Source organism: Oncorhynchus mykiss, chromosome 8 (genome assembly GCF_057628025.1).
Source record: "Oncorhynchus mykiss isolate SJ-2025 chromosome 8, ASM5762802v1, whole genome shotgun sequence".
In the NCBI taxonomy this organism is placed as follows: domain Eukaryota; kingdom Metazoa; phylum Chordata; class Actinopteri; order Salmoniformes; family Salmonidae; genus Oncorhynchus; species Oncorhynchus mykiss.
Genome location: NC_143029.1, coordinates 84,518,562 through 84,539,648, shown reverse-complemented (window position 1 = coordinate 84,539,648; position 21,087 = coordinate 84,518,562).

The window sequence follows — 21,087 nt, the reverse complement described above, 5'->3', positions numbered from 1 at the left end:
TCTCTCTCTCTGTCTCTCTCTCTCTCTCTGTCTCTCTCTGTCTCTCTCGGTCTCTCTGTCTCTCTCTGTCTCTCTGTTTCTCTCTCTCTCTCTGTCTCTCTCTCTCTCTGTCTCTCTCTGTCTCTCTGTCTCTCTCTCGCTCTCTCGCTCTGTCTCTCTCTGTCTCTCTCTCTGTCGCTCTCTCTGTCTCTCTCTGTCTCTCTCTGTCTCTCTCTGTCTGTCTCTGTCTGTCTCTGTCTGTCTCTGTCTGTCTCTCTCTCTTTCTCTCTCTCTCTCTGTCTCTCTCTCTCCCTCTCTCTCTCCAACAGTGAAGAGAAAAACTGGATAGGAGACAAGCCATATCTCTACAAAAGTGGACTAATTCATTAAATCATATCTAATCCATTTTTATCTTGCTTTGATGTCACAAACATGAAGGCCACATTTTGTGTTCTTAAACTTTCTTAATAAGTAGACTGACATCCTTAGCCAGGTTGCCGTGTCTGTTCAGCTATTTCATTCCACTCCTTGTGCTCCGTGTCATTTGCCTTTGGAATGTTAACACTAATGGTACCTAGACTATTACATAATTCATTCAAGCTTGAATTGAACGTAGGCGATTTGCATGAAACATGATTGATGTAATCAATGTTAATACAGTAATATGAAAACCTTAAAGAAAGAATGCCCTTCCCTTCATGTGTAGATCAATTATTGCATTGAACATGTCTAAGAAGCACTGATTTCAATCTACAACAAACCCACTAAGCATTTACCATCAGACGACGTCTTTTGGATGTCTTTTAGATCATCTTTTGGATGTCTTTTAGATCATCTTTTGGTGCGGTCCAGACCGGCCTTGATTTGACCTAAAAAAAGGCAAGTAAGATTGGTTCAGAATTGGCACCAATTATAGACGTCTGTGATAAGTCCAGTAGGGGTTTTTGCCTTTCACGCCACAACCCGGGATTGTTGTTCGCTACATTGGTGTCAGAAATGGAAAGGCAGCCATGACCTTTAAACATCATCACTGGTAACCTAAGCCAAATGGTGGAATCTCCTTCTACTAGCCCAGAATTCCACTGATCCTGCTTTTAGACTTGTGGGAAGTATTCTTGTGAACGAGTAAAGGCCTATATTTCACACTAAGCATTTAACGACGAAAACGTCTTTTAGATTACTTTTTTTGGTTCTGTCCATACCAGCCGTCTTTTTTGGGGTCTTGTTTCGGTGCCGTCCTGACTAATCTTGATTTGTTCGTAAGAGTCTCATCTTTGGTGGAAACTGTTCAGGTTTTACAAACGATTTCATGATGATTTTCTTGTCCGTATCCTCTTGTGTGGAAAAAGACAGCTTTCACAAACCTCCTGTTATGGAACTACATATCGACGGAAAGAGGCGATTGAGCTGCAACCACTACAAGAAACGGTAAGTCTCTACCATAAACACACAGGGATCTACTCGATAGTCACTGTGAGAAGCACCGGTGTGTCAATCGACTCTAGTTTTTTTTTAAAGCTTTTGAAAAATTGAACATAAGTGTGACAGATGGAAACAATAATACATATTCTGCTGCAATCTTTAGTCTTTCGTATATTACTGTGACATAATGCCTACTTCATTGAGAATGTATGTGCAGTTTTAATTTTCCATAGAAGAAAAAAAAAAATAAAAAATCCGTAAATTATGTATTTTCAACATTCAGAAAATACTAATTTTCTGCTTCTGTATAAGACATATTTTTGACACATTTATACTGACGTCAAAAAGATGTCTTAAATGGATCAGCACGCAACGTGAAATGTACGTGATGTCAACGTCTGGAAAAGAGATGTATTTTTTAAATGTAATTTCTGTAATGATTGTTGTGCTTCTTCTGCAACTTGTTGATTATTACAAATTAGGCACACATTTTTTTCCAAAGACAAAGTCAGACAGAACTTTCATAAATGGAGTCTTCTGTTCGGTTTCAAAAAACTTCTGCATAGCTGATGTTTTGACAGTGTCGGAGGTGGAACTCCGTCAGAGCTGTCAAATCCACAAGCCGCTCCCGAAATGATACCTAATGTAATGCTCCGGGTGTCGTGGGTGTGGAGTCAAACGCAGGAGACAGAGAGTTCAATGCTGTGCGTCTTTAATAGCACCAGCGCACCACAGGGTGCTCACAATCGTAACTGTCCCAAACACAGGGAATGAAAATGTACAACGGAAAAATCACGACCAGGCACTAACACGTACCTCTACAACAGAGCCGAAGGTTACACTGAAATAATCCCGCACAACAACGAGGCGGGCCGGCTGTCTAATAAAGACAAACTAATTATACATAAACAGGTGCTATCAATAAACATACAAGGAGGGGGAGGAAAGACAATCAGTGGCAGCTAATAGACCGGTGACGACGACCGCCGAGCGCCACACGCCCGGGAAGGGAAACGACCCGCGGTCGGACTCGTGACACCTAAAGCATACATTGCCATTGCCTGCACGCTTTGTTTAGCAGTTCAAACACTGGAATGTGAGAAGTAATCTCCGCCTCGATTAAACTGATAGAAATCCTCATTATTTCGTTGAATGATTTTCAATTTGAGCGTAATTATTTCTATAGACCCATAGCCTACACTTTCTCATTCTGAATTTCTAACACTAGTGGGAAGGGTGTGGCTTCGTGACAATGATCACAAGAGCAGCTCTTCACCAATTTGACAGCTCCAACACAAATTCCCCTCTGACACCGGCAAAACATCAGCTATGCGGGTAACGGCTATCGGCAGTTAACGCTTGATCTGATTGAATCTAGGCCTTAACTGTTAGAATAGGCTGTTGATGATGAAGTTGTAGAGGAAAAAATAACAAACAACTTATCTCTCTGTACTTTCCCTCCATCACTGGAGTAAAGACAGAGTAAATTATATTTTTATATATATATATATATATATATATTTTTTTATATCTAATCCATTTTTATCTTGCTTTATTTTTAAGAACCACTAATTTCTCACGACAACAATGAAAAAAATGGACAACTTTCATCATTTGAATCTTTTGTTTGTTATTCAAAGAACACAGTTGTTACAATATATTGTTGATGAAGCCGAAAGACTTCAGTTTCTCATAATTGCATCTCAGTACTGAAGGAATTGTATTGAACAATCCTTAAATCATTGTATTCTCATGGAATGCAACATTCCCAACATATCCAAACAAAACAACAATACTTTCTCTCAAAGATTTTTTTGACCGTAGTAATTTCATGGGCGGTGCCATCCATCCCGCTTCTGACACCAGTGTAGAGAGTGGTGGTGCAGGGAAGTGAACCCCCCCCCCCCCCCCCCCCCCCCCCCATTGTCATTATTGGGACACTCGAAGTCAATTTAAAATGAATCACTTTATTATCAGCGTGCTGGATTGGTTCCAACCAATTCAATGCACCAAGTACACATGTCAATCAGGAGCTCTCTCGGGTCAGTCCTGTTAACTCTTATATACAGACACGTTGTATTTGCATGATTTAGCTTATTTATCATTTTAATTAATTAATCATTAACGTCTGCTTCATTCATTTGACTGACCAACACTGGGTCATGCATGTGACAGACTAATACCTCACGAGGCTTCTTCTCTATAAGCTGAAACCTTGAAACGGAGATATTGTTTGTTATCAAAACAAGGGTCTGGGTGTACTGCCAAATTGAAGATACTGATAGTGAGGATTCGTTCAATCAGTCACTTGCATGAACACAGAAATTGGTTATTAGAAAAGCACAAGAATAGAACACAGAAATTGGTAAATAGAAAAGCACAACTATAACATTTTCCATCACACAACGTTCAAAGAACATTCTAAGAATAGTTTTTAAATACATACATTCTGTTCTCAGTGTCAACAAAAATCTATCATCTATCTTGTTAAAAGTGTGTTCAGGTGTGTTGGCTTCGCCCACAAATTGGCCACACCTGATCTTAATGAGTGCTTGTTGCCTTTGAAATGGGGTCTGTTTGAATAGACTAAAATGAGCAGCTTTGTATCAGTAAAAAAAAATGGCATGCTAGCTCCATCTGGATGGCACAGTGTACTAATACCACGAAGAAAGAACAGAAGATCATAGGTTTGTATCTCACTGATGCTGGGCCACACAAAAAAAATGTGTTTGCATGATTAATGCCTAACCAAATGAATTTCCTATCGGTGTCCTATCGGTGTCCTATCTGTGTTTGGAGTTCAAAACAGTTAACCCCCACTAAGTTAGCAGTGCTATTAAAAGTCTTATTGAAACAGGTTCTCAGAAAGATTTATAGTTACCTTCAAAAAACCTAATAAATCATCCCAGAAAAACTTTCAGAGAACCATAGTAAAACGTTTTCAGAACATCCCTGCAACATAAACATTTAAGTTCCCAGAACAGGCAACATTTTCACCTCAGTTCTCAGAACGTTTAACAAACGTACAGTTTTACTGGTCAGGAAATGTATGGCTTCGTTCCCAGAAACAATGGGAAACCAAACAATTACGTTCCCACAACTTCCAAGGAACCAAATGTGCTAGCTGGGCTGGGTCACTGGTGTGAAAGGCAAACACCCTATGCATGCAACAATAGGGTTAACCCACTTGGTGGGAATTGTAACGTGGCTCATACAGCTAGGATAGCTACAATACTATAGCCTACACACCTGTTGCGCTCCTTGGTTTTTGCTAGTTTGCTCCAAGCGATATCTTGTTGCTCCCTCAGATTTGTCCTATTTAGCTAACCCAGATTGGTTACCAATCTCCCAACCAACTAGCTACCAAAAGCCTACCAATATAGTTTAGAGTAGCTAGCTTGTCTAACTGTCTTAGCTGGAATGCCTGCTGGCAAGGTTGGTAGACCTAGCAGAGAAGCATATTTAGTTCATTTAAAAAAATAACCACCAGTCATGAGGATACAGACAACTCAAGAGGAATGCTTAGATATGCAGAAAAAATATATATATATATATATATATATTTTATATATATATATATATATATATATATATATATATATATATATATATATTTTTACATGCAATTAAGGATAATGAATATGGCACTAGATTGCAGGAAAAAGCTGTTAAAGGTTTTTGAAAAATGGAAAATTCTCCAATTTACAGACATCCCTTCCGGAACACCCCCTAGCCATCCTCACATACTTTGTGCCCCCTCAGATTATTGGGGTGAATGACGCCCCTGCTGTCAGCTACATGTATCAGCCAAAAGTCTATCAACCAAATGACTGATAGTAAAGTAGGCCTACACGTTTAATGTTAATGTAAAGATATAATAATAATAACGAATGAAAACATCCTATTTGCGTGAATTGTATAATTTTCATGGCCTGCTAAAAGTAACAAGTACTTTTTGATGTTAGGGAAAATGTATGGAGTAAAAAGTACATTATTTTCTTTAAGATTGTAGTGAAGTAAAAGTAAAATAGCATACAGATGTCCCGAAAAATGACTTAAATAGTACTTTAAAGTATTTTTTCTTAAAGGGAAATTCCACCGCAAAATGCTATTTTGGTACAGTGTTCATTTTAGTAGTCCATTGTTGACATCGTCCCAAACTGTTTAAAAGATATGTCACTTTCAGAATACAGAACTCATCCCTGTATGATGCATTCTGAATCATATGATACGAAACAACAATGGACTAATGAAACAAATACCAAAAGATAGTTTTGGGGAGGAAGTTTTCCTTTAAGTACTTTACACCACTAGACATAGTTTCATGCACTGTCGCTGTCCCTCTGTCTCGTCATTGTGTTGTGTACGTTCCTCTCTTGTGTGGTGTGGTCTATGCTGTCTGTGTGTGTTTAACCTAACATAGCAGGCATAAAAGTTTATCTATCTCTGTCGGAAGCCAGAAAGAACAGGCACAATGGATTTTGGTCATTGTAATTAACTACCACTTTTCTGCACTGAACTAGGTTGAGTATTTGCTTAATTAAAACTACAACTCCTTTCAGCCCAGCGTGCTACGAAGTTCTTGACTTGATTTCTCTTGTGTATAATTAGATTTCTCTCTAGAGAAACGGCACGTTGGGCTCACAAAAAACCCCAGATCTAAATGGAATTGAACTAATTGACCCGAAGTCGGTCAATTAGTTGTTTAATAACCGAACCCCCTCGAATCGCTCAGCACTCCTGAGAAAATAATGCACTACGTCAAGCAATAGGATGCAATTTGGAACTCAGACAGTCCTAGATGCATCTTAATGGGTCTGCAGAATGGAGCCTAATGTTCCAAGTTATTTAATATTCCACAGCCTTTATCTCATGAGTATATAGCTTTATACTGCACAACACAACACAACACAACAAGACATGTACTCATGCTGTACCCATCAGGTGAAGGACGTACTAAGGAAGATTCAGTAACAAAAAAACAACTGAAAACAATTGAGTAAGTAAGTTAGTATTGGAGTAACCAAAAACGACCCTCCAGTTGCCATACTAAGTTGTGATGCAGCCAGTCAAGATGCTCTCAACGGTACAGCTGTAGAACCTTTTGAGGATCTGAGGGCCTAAAACCTGTTCGCCTTGCCTGGAGGCAGACACTTGGCTGCAAGTGGATCTTCCAGCAAGACAATAACCCCAAGCACTAATTAAAATCCACAACAAAATGGTTAATTGATTTTAAAAATCAGTATTGTATTATTTATTGTATACAGTAATTTGTTATCCTCTTTATCAAGATGGTTTACATGGACTCACTGAGGAAGTTCTGGGAGGGAGATGGTTTATATGGACTCACTAAGGAGGTTCTGGGATGGAGCTGGTTTACATGGTCTCACTGAGGAGGTTCTGGGAGGGAGATGGTTTATATGGTCTCACTAAGGAGGTTCTGGGATGGAGATGGTTTACATGGTCTCACTGAGGAGGTTCTGGGAGGGAGATGGTTTATATGGTCTCACTGAGGAGGTTCTGGGAAGGAGATGGTTTACATGGTCTCACTGAGGAGGTTCTGGGAGGGAGATGGTTTACATGGTCTCACTGAGGAAGATCTGTGAGGGAGATGGTTTACATGGTCTCACTGAGGAGGTTCTGGGAGGGAGATGGTTTACATGTCAGCAGGAGAAATATGATGTGGGTCCTGACTAGTTTAGGGCAGTGAGTATTGGATAAGAGAGAGGGGGACAGATAGAGACAGACTGAAAGAGAGAGAGAGAGAGATTGACAGAGTGAAAGAGAGAGATTGAAAAAGAGAAGGTGAGAGAGATTAATTACATTATACCTTCTGCGTGGCATATACCAACAATGTACCTCTTTGGAAAATGGGTTTGATAAGGATTTGATTTAAAGAGAGCCCTATAGTACTGTATTCGCCATGTCCTTGTTATTGTGAAAGGTATCTGTACTTTTGTTCAATTGGTTGATGCTCTTTCTTTGTGCTCTGTCTCCATCCATTCCTTCACCTGAACATTAGTATAAGAAAAACATCTTTGGACAAGGTTCAGCTGCTAAAATGGCACAGCAATTACTGTAAGAGTTTCCAAACATATTGGGCTCTGTTCAACCACGTCTCGGAAATGTAGAGGCAATGTTCCTGCTTCAGCGGAGGCTGCATCCATGGTGAACATTGCGTACTGTGTGTCCTTTCAATCGGAAAGGACTTGTACATTTCTACCACGAATCTGCAATGCTTCAGCATTTCAAAATAAGTAGAGCCCATTATTATTATTATTATTATTATTATTATTATTATTTTACACACTTTTTCTCCCCAATTTCGTGATATCCAATTGCGGTCTAATTACGATCTTGTCTCATCGCTGCAATTCCCCAACGGGCTCGGGAGAGGCGTACGGTGCATGTACACTAGATAGCGGTAAATTGCGGCATGCCGCTTAGGCCGCCCATTGTGACTCGCTTGTGGGCGTCGTGCGTCAAGAATTCAGCATAGCAAGTTTGTATGAAGGTCTGGTTATTAATTGGGTACATAGTTCAATAGTAGTATCCTCTAAAACACTCTGGTGACAAACAAACTTTTCTGCCTTGTTTCCAATCGTCCACATGGCTGGGACAACCTATTAAAGTAAGTTAATACATTTAGAAAATGTAATTAAAAATATACATATTAATAGCTAACGTTACAGTGCAGGCTAACACAAATGAGCTGCTAAATGAGCTAGCTAGCTATCTAGGCAATTTCACAAACTGTACAGATAGCTAGCCAAGTGAATTAAATATCACCAGCTACCTAACTTCATATTACCTAGCTATCTTGATGTATTTATCACTGTAAAAATCCAACTCCAAATGCATTTGAAGAGGTCGCAATGAAGAGTGGTGGTTCTGAGTCCTGAGGACTCAAAGAGGTGCACATTTTTGTTTTTGTCTTAGCACTGCTGACTCATCATCAAGCTTCAAGTGGTATTTCTGTATTCATTTGTGATGCTATCCTTGATATGATCCTGTTATTGTCACATGCACATATGTGTGCCCATGCATTTATCAATTCAATGTTATCATGATTTGTTATCAGGGATATTATACTTTAGTAATCCACAATGACCTGGTGATGTAAAAGTCTAATAATTACATTGTCTTCATATTCCTACAGATACCTTGTAACTGGAGATGACTTCAAAACGATTGCCTACAGTTAACGTGTAGAGCACTGCAAGGCTGGGTGTCCAGGCCCATCTGGGACTGACTCCTGGAGGAATTCAGGTGTTTGAAGGCTACCTGTGTCCTGCGTAACGTTATGAGGATGGACACGAGGGCCAGGAGGGGATCTGCAGCTCGCCGCCGTGTGCCAGAGGAGGAGTCTGCTGCTCTGCAGGATGTTTCAAGGATGGGGTCCAACAACACAGCAAGAGAGGCAGTCCGTGTGCAGGAGATCTTCACCTCCTACTTCTTCGAAGAGGGTGCTGTTCCCTGGCAACACCATAGACTACATTATATACAACCAAGGGCTCTTTTAAGAGCCATTCACACATCAATAAGAGTATTATTCCATTTACTTAGCTATTTCAACTGCAGTTATTCAAATCCCAGTTTCTCTCCCTTAGATTTCTACTTCTCAGGTGAGGGTGCTGTTTTGGTAAGGGTGTGTGTGATGTCTGTACAAAAAAAACAGGCTATTTTAAATCACCCATATTGAAAAAATGTAGGACAATTTGACACCCTATAACCCCCACCTACATACTCATATATCAATCTGATTGATGGATTGTGTTATGCAGTAAGCAGGCTCAGGTGTATTACTGTGAATCCTTCCACCTTCAAAAAATAGGCACAAGGGCCAACCATGGAGAATAGCAAGACACTTAATTATTTATGTAACTACGCTATATTGTTTGTGCATTGAAGTACAGATTGAACTTGTATTTATAATATTACAAGTATAATATTTATAACACTTGGATAATGAACTTCTTTCAATAAAGCGTTTCACAATCTCCTCTGGTTGAAATGAAGTCTCATTTGATGAAATACTACACCTGTCCTGTGTTTATCAGATCAATGCAGATGAAGGGCATTAGATATTGAGATGAACCAATCTTAGAGTTTTTACATGATATATAGGAAGTGTAGTGTACTGTTTTTAAAATTATATTTCTGTATATATTAATTACAAATCAGCCTTTAACTAGTTAAATGCTGTTTCTAGTCTGTTAGTTACAATGTGTAACCATTAATGTCCCAGGACCAAGATTGGTAAACACAGTGGAAATGTACAGTGCCTTGCGAAAGTATTCGGCCCCCTTGAACTTTGCGACCTTTTGCCACATTTCAGGCTTCAAACATAAAGATATAAAACTGTATTTTTTTGTGAAGAATCAACAACAAGTGGGACACAATCATGAAGTGGAACGACATTTATTGGATATTTCAAACTTTTTTAACAAATCAAAAACTGAAAAATTGGGCGTGCAAAATTATTCAGCCCCCTTAAGTTAATACTTTGTAGCGCCACCTTTTGCTGCGATTACAGCTGTAAGTCGCTTGGGGTATGTCTCTATATCAGTTTTGCACATCGAGAGACTGAATTTTTTTCCCATTCCTCCTTGCAAAACAGCTCGAGCTCAGTGAGGTTGAATGGAGAGCATTTGTGAACAGCAGTTTTCAGTTCTTTCCACAGATTCTCGATTGGATTCAGGTCTGGACTTTGACTTGGCCATTCTAACACCTGGATATGTTTATTTTTGAACCATTCCATTGTAGATTTTGCTTTATGTTTTGGATCATTGTCTTGTTGGAAGACAAATCTCCGTCCCAGTCTCAGGTCTTTTGCAGACTCCATCAGGTTTTCTTCCAGAATGGTCCTGTATTTGGCTCCATCCATCTTCCCATCAATTTTAACCATCTTCCCTGTCCCTGCTGAAGAAAAGCAGGCCCAAACCATGATGCTGCCACCACCATGTTTGACAGTGGGGATGGTGTGTTCAGCTGTGTTGCTTTTACGCCAAACATAACGTTTTGCATTGTTGCCAAAAAGTTCAATTTTGGTTTCATCTGACCAGAGCACCTTCTTCCACATGTTTGGTGTGTCTCCCAGGTGGCTTGTGGCAAACTTTAACTTGGATATCTTTAAGAAATGGCTTTCTTCTTGCCACTCTTCCATAAAGGCCAGATTTGTGCAATATACGACTGATTGTTGTCCTATGGACAGAGTCTCCCACCTCAGCTGTAGATCTCTGCAGTTCATCCAGAGTGATCATGGGCCTCTTGGCTGCATCTCTGATCAGTCTTCTCCTTGTATGAGCTGGGACGGCCAGGTCTTGGTAGATTTGCAGTGGTCTGATACTCCTTCCATTTCAATATTATCGCTTGCACAGTGCTCCTTGGGATGTTTAAAGCTTGGGAAATCTTTTTGTATCCAAATCCGGCTTTAAACTTCTTCACAACAGTATCTCGGACCTGCCTGGTGTGTTCCTTGTTCTTCATGATGCTCTTTGCGCTTTTAACGGACCTCTGAGACTATCACAGTGCAGGTGCATTTATACAGAGACTTGATTATACACAGGTGGATTGTATTTATCATCATTAGTCATTTAGGTCAACATTGGATCATTCAGAGATCCTCACTGAACTTCTGGAGAGAGTTTGCTGCACTGAAAGTAAAGGGGCTGAATCATTTTGCACGCCCAATTTTTCAGTTTTTGATTTGTTAAAAAAGTTTGAAATATCCAATAAATGTCGTTCCACTTCATGATTGTGTCCCACTTGTTGTTGATTCTTCACACAAAAATACAGTTTTATATCTTTATGTTTGAAGCCTGAAATGTGGCAAAAGGTCGCAAAGTTCAAGGGGGCCGAATACTTTCGCAAGGCACTGTACATGCAGACTCAGCATCATTCAAGACTGGAATTTGATATGACTAAAAAATAATCTCAAAGACATTCGTACCTGAACTGCACCTCTATTTGCCAAGGTAGAGTACATGATCAGTGAATATATCAGATGTACAAGCTACAATGTGGGGATCTCAGGCATGGTAATAACTACATGTATATATGACTTGCATCCTTAGCACAAAGTTATATTATATTCTACTCAATATATAGGCTTCATCAATGTCATTCAGACTGTCGTGAAGTTGATACAACTGGCTATGATAGCTGAGGTTCATAGCTAGGTTCTGAACTAATATGTATACCAAATGTTCGGGTCCACACACAGATTGGCTAGATACACATCAATAGGCATACAGGTATTGTTATCCTCCACTGCACAATAAGCAAGAGCATAGCTAGCTACGTTATTTCATCTAGATGCATTGCATGGCAAATATCAGCAAGGCAAGCTCACACAAATTATACATTCAATTTTGCAGTAAATACTTTAGCTAGCTAGATTCTTTACGTCCACTGTTTCACAAGACGACAGCCTGGTTTGCTGGTTGTTTCAAGAGTCCCTAAAAACAAACAAACAGAATTACAATTTCCTTCTCACATACAGATAGCTGGTTAATGTTAGCTAGTCAGCTAGCTGCTAAACCGCGTAAATTAACTTTATAAATGAATTTGCATAATTGTTTGTCTCTACATTAACTAACATATTCCTGTCAACTGTACATTTTTTTTGCATGATTCGTTATGACGTTACAATCACTTACATTTGCTTCCATCCTAGTGTTTTTGTCAGCCATCTGTTTACATACCCTACATTATTCATCTCAGATGAATAAGGACTGGCCACCCCACATAGCCCGGTTCCTCTATAGGTTTCTTCCTAGGTTTTGGCCTTTCTAGGGAGTTTTTTCCTAGCCACCGTGCTTCTACACCTGCATTGCTTGCTGTTTGGGGTTTTAGGCTGGGTTTCTGCACAGCACTTTGAGATATCAGCTGATGTACGAAGGGCTACATAAATACATTTGATTTGATTTGATCTCATATGTATACGTATATACTGTACTCTATATCATCTACTGCATCTTTATGTAGTACATGTATCACTAGCCACTTTAACTATGCCACTTTGTTTACATACTCATCTCATATGTATATACTGTACTCGATACCATCTACTGTATCTTGCATATGCCGCTCTGTACCATCACTCATTCATATATCTTTATGTACATATTCTTTATCCCCTTACACTTGTGTGTATAAGACAGTAGTTTTGGAATTGTTAGTTAGATTACTTGTTGGTTATTACTGCATTGACGGAACTAGAAGCACAAGCATTTCGCTACACTCGCACTAACATCTGCTAACCATGTGTATGTGACAAATAAAATTTGATTTGATTTGATCTTTGCTGAAGAAAGTCCCCAGACTTTGGATTACATAGCATAAAATTCGTCATGGGAACCACTCGATATGATTGGTCATAGCCCAGCGGTTGCCACTGGTGATTTGCATAAAGTTGGGAAAATTCATTTTTTCACCGCCTCCCATGCGACCTTCGCACTGCCCAAAGGTCCCCCGCCCTCTCCGCTTCTCGCCGTTTTCCTTCCATTTAAATGAATGGGAAGCAGTGTTTCACCGCGCGGCATCCTGTGCTAGTGTATCATGCATACGTCCTCTGAAACGTTCCGCCAAACCCAAAGCTCCTTAACACCAGCCCGCTTAACCCGGAAGCCAGCTGCACTAATGTGTCGGAGGAAACACTTCCAAGTGACGTCTGAAGTCAGCTTGTGCCACAGCGCGATGAGCCAAGTTAAGCCCCACACTAGTAAAGCCCCCCCCCCCGGCCAACGCTGGGCCAGTTGTGCGCTGCCCTATGGGACCCCGGTCACGGCCGGTTGTGACACAGTCTTGCATCAAACCCGGGTCTGTAGTGACGCCTCTCCTTAGACCCCTGTGCCACTCGGGAGGCCCCAATATTACTATTATTACCCCGTTGTCCTGTTGATCTATTTAAGTATTTTCTGTGTGTCACGCCCTGACCGTAGATTGCTTTGTATGTTTCTATTTTCCGTTTGGTCAGGGTGTGATGTGCGTGGGTATTCTATGTTTTGTTCTATGTTTGTATTTCTATGTGTTTGGCCTGGTATGGTTCCCAATCAGAGGCAGCTGTCAATCGTCTCTGATTGAGAACCATACTTGGGCAGCCTGGTTTCGCCCTTGAGTTGTGGGTAGTTGTTTTCTGTTTTGTGTATATCACCTGACAGAACTGTTTCGTTCTCGTTATTCCTCATTGTTATTTTCTTTAGTGTTCAGAGCTGGAGCTGGATGCAGCTAAAGCCGAGCGGCGGCGACATGAGGAGTTAGCACGGCAGCGCAACAGGGACGAGAGGCAGCCCCAAAAATGTATTGGAGGGGGCACACGGGGAGTGTGGCTAAGTCAGGTAGGAGACCTGAGCCAACTCCCCATGCTTACCGTGGCGAGAGGTTGACCGGGCAGGCACCGTGTTATGCCGGTGTCCCCAGTGCGCAGGCATAGCCCGGTGCGCTACATCGCAGCTCCTCGTATTGGCCGGGCTAGAGTGGGCATCGAGCCAGGAGTAATGAAGCCGGCTCAGCCCATCTGGTCTCCAGTGCGTCTCCTCGGCCCGGGTTATATGGCACCAGCCCTACGCCCGGTGTCCCCGGTTCGCCAGCACAGCCCAGTGCGGTCTGTTCCACCCCGCCGTACTTGCCGGGCTACAGGGAGTATCCAGCCAGGACAGGTTGTGCAGGCTCGGTGCTCGAGACCTCCAGTGCGCCTCTACGGTCCGGTCCATCCGGTGCCTCCTCCACGCACCAGGCCTGTGGCAGCCCCACGCACCAGGCTGTCTCTCCGTCTCCTTCCTCCAGGTGCTCCCTCCTGTCCAGCGCTTCAAGAGCCGCCCCTCAGTCAGGAGCTGCCAGAGTCGCCCGTCAGTCAGGAGCTGCCAGAGCCGCCCATCAGTCAGGAGCTGCCAGAGTCGTCCGTCAGTTAGGAGCTGCCAGAGCCGCCCGTCACTCCGGTGCTGCCAGAGTCGCCCTTCACTCCGGTGCTGCCAGAGTTGCCCTTCACGCCGGTGATGCCAGAGTCTCCCGCCTGTCTGGCGCTGCCGGAGTCTCCTGTCTATTCGGGGCCCGCTGCAAGGGTCCCCAGTCCGAGGTCGGCGGCGAGGGTCGCCGCTCCAAAGGCGCCACTTAAGTGGGCCTAGACGTCCCGTGCCAGAGTCGCCACCGCGGACAGATGCCCACCCAGACCCTCCCCTATGGGTTTAGGTTTTGTGGCCGGAGTCCGCACCTTTGGGGGGGGGGGGGGGTACTGTCACGCCCTGACCGTAGATTGCTTTGTATGTTTCTATTTTTAGTTTGGTCAGGGAGTGATGTGGGTGGGTATTCTATGTTTTGTTCTATGTTTGTATTTCTATGTGTTTGGTCTGGTATGGCTCCCAATCAAAGGCAGCTGTCAATCGTTGTCTCTGATTGAGAACCATACTTAGGCAGCCTGGTTTCGCCCTTGAGTTGTGGGTAGTTGTTTTCTGTTTTGTGTGTATCACCTGACAGAACTGTTTCGTTCTCGTTATTCCTCGTTGTTATTTTCCTTAGTGTTCAGTTTTGATTAAATTTACAACATGAACACTTACCACGCTGTGCTTTTTGTCTACTCCTTCTTCCACCAACGAAAAGCGTTACACTGTGTGTCTTACAAAATACATTTTTATTGGTGCAGAAAGGAACATTAACAGAAAACAACCTTTCTATTGGAGCAGAAAGGAACATTAAAACTTCTTCAGGATTGGTGGGTCCCCTGCGTGACGGTTGAGCTACCGAAGGCTATTTCGATTAGCATGAGGTTGTAAGTAACAACATTTCCCAGGACAAGAAATGATGAAAATTACAGGCCTCTCTCATCTTTTTAAGTGGGAGAACTTGCACAATTGGTGGCTGACTAAATACGTTTTTGCCCCACTGTTTATAGGCTCAAATGAAAACCAGAGTGAGGCATTTGATTGGAAAGTTACAGAACAGTTGTTCTGAAGGCTATTCATCAGTAATATAACAACTCCAGCAGAGTAATTACATTCATGAATTTCATTGTCCTCATTCTGTCCCCTCATATGTTTTCTGTCACTCTCTGGTCGCACACAACATTGTATCAATCAAAAAAGATAGGTGTGTGTGTGTCCCAATGGCATCCTATTCCCAATATAGTGCACTACTCTTGAACAGGGCCCATAGGCACTATACAGAATAGGGTGTAATTTGGAAGGCAGACAGGCTGACTGTTTGGGGTGTTTGTCTGCTAGTTCCTGGCAGAGAAACAACTGCAGCTAACTCTGCGAAACAGATTGCTTCTAAAAGACCATTTCGTCACAGTAATCAACAGTCCCAAAGCTGAAGATGTAAAACTTGAGGCAGAGTGGGAAATGTCTTTAACCTTGACGTTTTCGTCTCTCCCTGCTTGAACCAGTTTGGACTATCTTGAAGAGGTGTGGATGCTCTGACACAGGAAGAGGACTGCAGTGAGTGAATCCATAAGTAAGTTAATGCAGACGAATGTCACACACAAGGAAATAGCATAGAGATGGTGATGTGTTCAAAGAGGTACTGAAAGGTTAGACAGACGTGTCCTCCGAAAAACTAAATACTATTAATTTGGAGACTTGGAGAATGAGAAGCATTGGGAACACAAACACATCATGTTGACGGAAACAGACAAGACTCAACTGAGTAAACGTTCTGCAATATTTCTTCAAGCCACACCCATTAAAGACATCAAAATATTACATTGGAGACCAGATCAAACCCCTAACTCAAAACATATTTTGGGACTGAGTTCACATTGTGTACTTGATTCCTTTTTTTAATCATGATTGATCTTTTTTTGAAGAAGACACATTGAATTGTGAAGGATAGACAAAAATATGACAGGCCAAGATGTATATAGAACTTACGTCCAACACGCCATGTTTGATAAGATCTCAGATCATCAGTGGTCTAAGACACAGCATCTCAGTGCAAGAGGCATCACTGCAGTACCTGGTTCGAATCCAGGCTGCATCACATCCGGCCGTGATTGGGAATCCCATATGACGGCGCACAATTGGCCCAGCATCGCCTAGTTAAATAAAGGTTAAATAAAAAATAACATATATTTTTGTTATTATGGCTGTTAAATACATTTTAATGTTGTACTCTCTTTGTGCACACGCTGTAGGACTTGAGAACAATGATGTGATGACATAATGGGATGTTGAAAACAATTGTACACCATTTTTTTGGGGCCCAGTTTTGGCCTGTAAGTGTTACTTTCAAAACTACTGTCTGAAATGATACAGAACCGGTGAAGTACCACTGTAAGATTATTGCACTAACTGTAAATTGTTCTGGATAAGAAGAGTGCTAAATTACTACGATGTAAATGTAAAATGCATTGAAGTTACACATAGACACAGTGTGACAGTAAATATTGAAGAGCTGTTTACTCAGTACACACCGGAGGCAGTGTGGCGCATTGCTTTGTGGAGGAGGAAGAGGAGGAGGAGGAAGAGGTGGGGGAGAAAGGAGGACTGGGAGGTGTTTGTGAGTGGTGGGTGAGATCCCCAAGGCCAGCATTCATTCGTCATGTTATCTCATCTCTCGTTCTCATTTCTCATTTCTCTACGTACCCCTCCCACTCTCTCTTTCTCTGTTGCCCCCCCCTCCCCCCCTTCCCCCCCTTCCACTCTCTGAATTTGTGAATAGGCTACAATCTCGGCAGTCATTCATGACACAACGTTCAGCACGATAGCTCCAGTAAATAGTGAATTAGTTGAAATACATTCCAAACGTGTGAGGCTGTGTACTGGAATGTGTTTGGACTCACAGGACATGACAGGTGGATGTTGGACATGTCGGTCAGATATTATAAATGAATGAGGGACAAACCAGCTCTCACTGGACCCTTTAGTCCCAGATTATCTCTCTGAGTCCAATGCTGAAACAGGAAAAAAAAAAAAAGGGAAACGAAAGGCATTATTTGTCCAACGATGGAGAGAATGGGGGAGGGAGGGACTCTCACACATGCCTCTGGACACACACATGTGAATTATCTATCTATCTATTATTATTATTATTGATTTTTTATTAACCCTTTCCACCACCCATCCATCTTTTTTGGGTTTTGCAGCTTTTCTATTACATTTACATAGATTTGACATAATAATTATACAGTTTATTCAGAAAGAATTCAGACCCCTTCCCCTTTTCCACCATTTTTTTGTTACGTTACAGAGGACAATTCCCTTCGATCTCATGGCTTGGTTTTTGCTATGACATGCACTGTCAACTGTGGGACCTTATATAGCCAGGTGTGTGCCTTTCCAAATCATGTCCAATCAATTAAATTGACCACAGGTGGACTGCAATTAAGTTGTAGAAACATCTCAAGGATGATCAATGGAAACAGGATGAACTTGAGCTCAATTTTCGAGTCTCATAGCAAAGGGGCTGATCACTTATGTAAATAAGGTATTTCTGTTAACATAAATTGGCAACATTTTCTAAAAACCTGTTTTTGCTTTGTCATTATGGGGTATTGTGATGTCATTATGGGGTATTGTGATGTCATTATGGGGTATTGTGATGTCATTATGGGGTATTGTGATGTCATTATGGGGTATTGTGTGTATATTTATGAGGGAAAAATGTATTTAATCCATTTTAGAACAAGGCTGTAACGTAACGTAATGTGGAAAAAGGGAAGGGGTCTGAATACTTTCCGATTGCACTGTCTGTACAATTTTAACATTACATTGTAGACTAAGTTGTTGTTCGGGGTGATGAACCCTCTGCTCTTCTGAACCCCCTACTGCTCTGAACCCCCTACTGCTCTGAACCCCGTACTGTTCTGAACCCTGTATTGTTCTGAACCTTCTTCTCTCCTGAACCTCGTACTGTTCTGAACCCCCAACTGTTCTGAACCAAATACTGTTCTGAACCCTGTACTGTTCAGAACCCTGTATTGTTCTGAACCCCGTGCCGTTCTGAACCTTCTCTTCTGAACCCCGTACTGTTCTGAATCCCTTACTGTTCTGAACCCCGTACCGTTCTGAACCTTCTTCACTTCTGAACCCCATACTGGTCTGAACCCCCTACTGTTCTGAACCCTGGACTGTTTGGCACCCCTTACAGTTCTGAACCCCGTACGGTTCTGAACCATATTCTCTTCTGAGCCCTGTACTGTTCTGAACCCTCTTCTCTTCTGAACCCCCTACTGTTCTGAACCCTCTTCTCTTCTGAACCCCCAACTGTTCTGAACCCTCTTCTCTTCTGAACCCCCAACTGTTCTGAAACCTGTGCTTATACATACACCGAGCCTAAAACCCCAGAGAGCAAGCAATGCAGATGTAGAAGCACGGTAGCCGGGTGGAGATGACAAGAGTGAATGGCCATCAAGGCCAGATCGTTCTTCGAGATTATTAAACGTTCATAGATGACCAGCAGGCTGAAGTTTATTTAGTGCTCTTTAGTGCCCTGTCTTCTGAACCCCCTACTCTTCTGAACCCCCTACTCTTCTGAACCCCCTACTCTTCTAAATCCCCTACTCTTCTGAACCCCCTACTCTTCTGAACCCCCTACTCTTCTGAACCCCCTACTCTTCTGAATCTCCTACTCTTCTGAACCCCCTACTCTTCTGAACCCCCTACTCTTCTGAACCCCCTACTCTTCTGAACACCCTACTCTTCTGAACCCCCTACCCTTCTGAATCCTCTACTCTTCTGAATCCCTACTCTTCTGAATCCCCTACTCTTCTGAATCCCCTACTCTTCTAAATCCCTTACTCTTCTAAATCCCCTACTCTTCTGAACCCCCTACCCTTCTGAATCCTCTACTCTTCTGAATCCCTACTCTTCTGAATCCCCTACTCTTCTAAATCCCTTACTCTTCTAAATCCCCTACTCTTCTGAACCCCCTACTCTTCTGAACCCCCTACTCTTCTGAACCCCCTACTCTTCTGAACCCCCTACTCTTCTGAATCCCCTACTCTTCTGAATCCCCTACTTTTCTGAACCCCCTACTCTTCTGAACCCCCTACTCTTCTGAACCCCCTACTCTTCTGAACCCCCTACTCTTCTGAGCTCTCTGCTCTTCTCCCTTGAAAACCGTGGCTAATGTTACCGAGTGTACTATCCTGGCTAAATAAATCAAAATGAAATCTTCTGAACCCTGTGCTCCTCGCATGCATCAGTCTTCTCTGTCAGTAAGACTTGAATGAATCACCACCGACCAGCCATTCAATCACAGCTTTGGCCTTCAGCTATCAAGTTCAGCGTTAGATGATCTTTCTGACTGACTGCACTTCAGGCTTATTCCAGGGGCCAGTAAATTCACGGTCAGCACAAGAGCACAACCAGCTAGAGTATATTGATTCTACTGAACACCATAAATACTATTTCCATAGTAGATGGTCTTTCTGTATCTCTGCCTGACTTATTCCAGGGGACAATAAACCAGCTAGCACATTGGTTCCTTGGAAGTTGTGGAAACATATGTTATTTTCATTGACTGTGGGAATTAAGACATACATTTCCTGACTGGTACAACATATATATATATATATATATATGTATATATATATATATATATATATATATATATTTTAACATTCTGGGAACAGAAGTGAACATTTTGCCTGCTCTGGGACGTTTATTTTTAGATTGCAGGGAGGTCATGAGAACGTTTTACTCTGGTTCCAGGGAGGTTCTTAGAACATTTTACTCCGGTTTTAGGGAGGTTCTGAGAACATTTTACTCTGGTTCCTTGAAAGTCTTCCTGTGAGGTTTTATTAACGCTCAGAGAACGGGATTTATAGGTAGTTTAGAGTTTTTAATTTAGAGTTTTTCTATAACTTCCTTAAAACTTGGATATTCAGCTAGCTGGATATATGCTGCACCGGCAGGATAGAACAGCACAATCCGGTAAGACGAGGGGGGGGCGGTCTGTGCATATTTGTAAACAAGAGTTGGTGCACGAAATCTAAGGAAGTCTCCAGATTTTGCTCGCCTGAAGTAGAGTATAGTCTGATAAACCGCAGGCCACACTACTTGCCTAGAGAGTTTTCAGCTATACTTTTCGTGGCTGTTTATTTACCACCACAGACAGATGCTGGCACTAAGACCGCACTCAGTCAGCTGTATAAGGAAATAAGCAAACAGGAAACCACTCACCCAGAGGCGGCGCTCCTAGTGGCCGCAGACTTTAATGCAGGGAAACTTCAATCAGTTCTACCAAATTTTCATCAACATGTTAAATGTGCAACCAGAGGGAAAACAATTCTAGATCACCTGTACTCTACTCACAGAGACGCGTACAAAGCTCTCCCTTGCCCTCCATTTGGTAAATCCGACCACAACTCTATCCTCCTGATTCCTGCTTACAAGCAAAAATTAAAGCAGGAAACATCAGTGACTCGGTCTGTAAAAAAATGGTCAGATGAAGCAGATGCTAAACTACAGGACTGTTTTGCTATCACAGACTGGAACATGTTCCGGGATTCTTCTGATGACATTGAGGAATTCACCACATCAGTCACTGGCTTTATCAATAAGTGCATTGAGGATGTCGTCACCCACAGTGACTGTACGTACATACCCCAACCAGAAGCCATGGATTACAGGCAACATTCGCACTGAGCTAAAGGGTAGAGGTGCCGCTTTCAAGGTGCGGGACTCTAACCCGGAAGCTTACAATAAATCCCACTATGCCCTGTGACAAACCATCAAACAGGCAAAG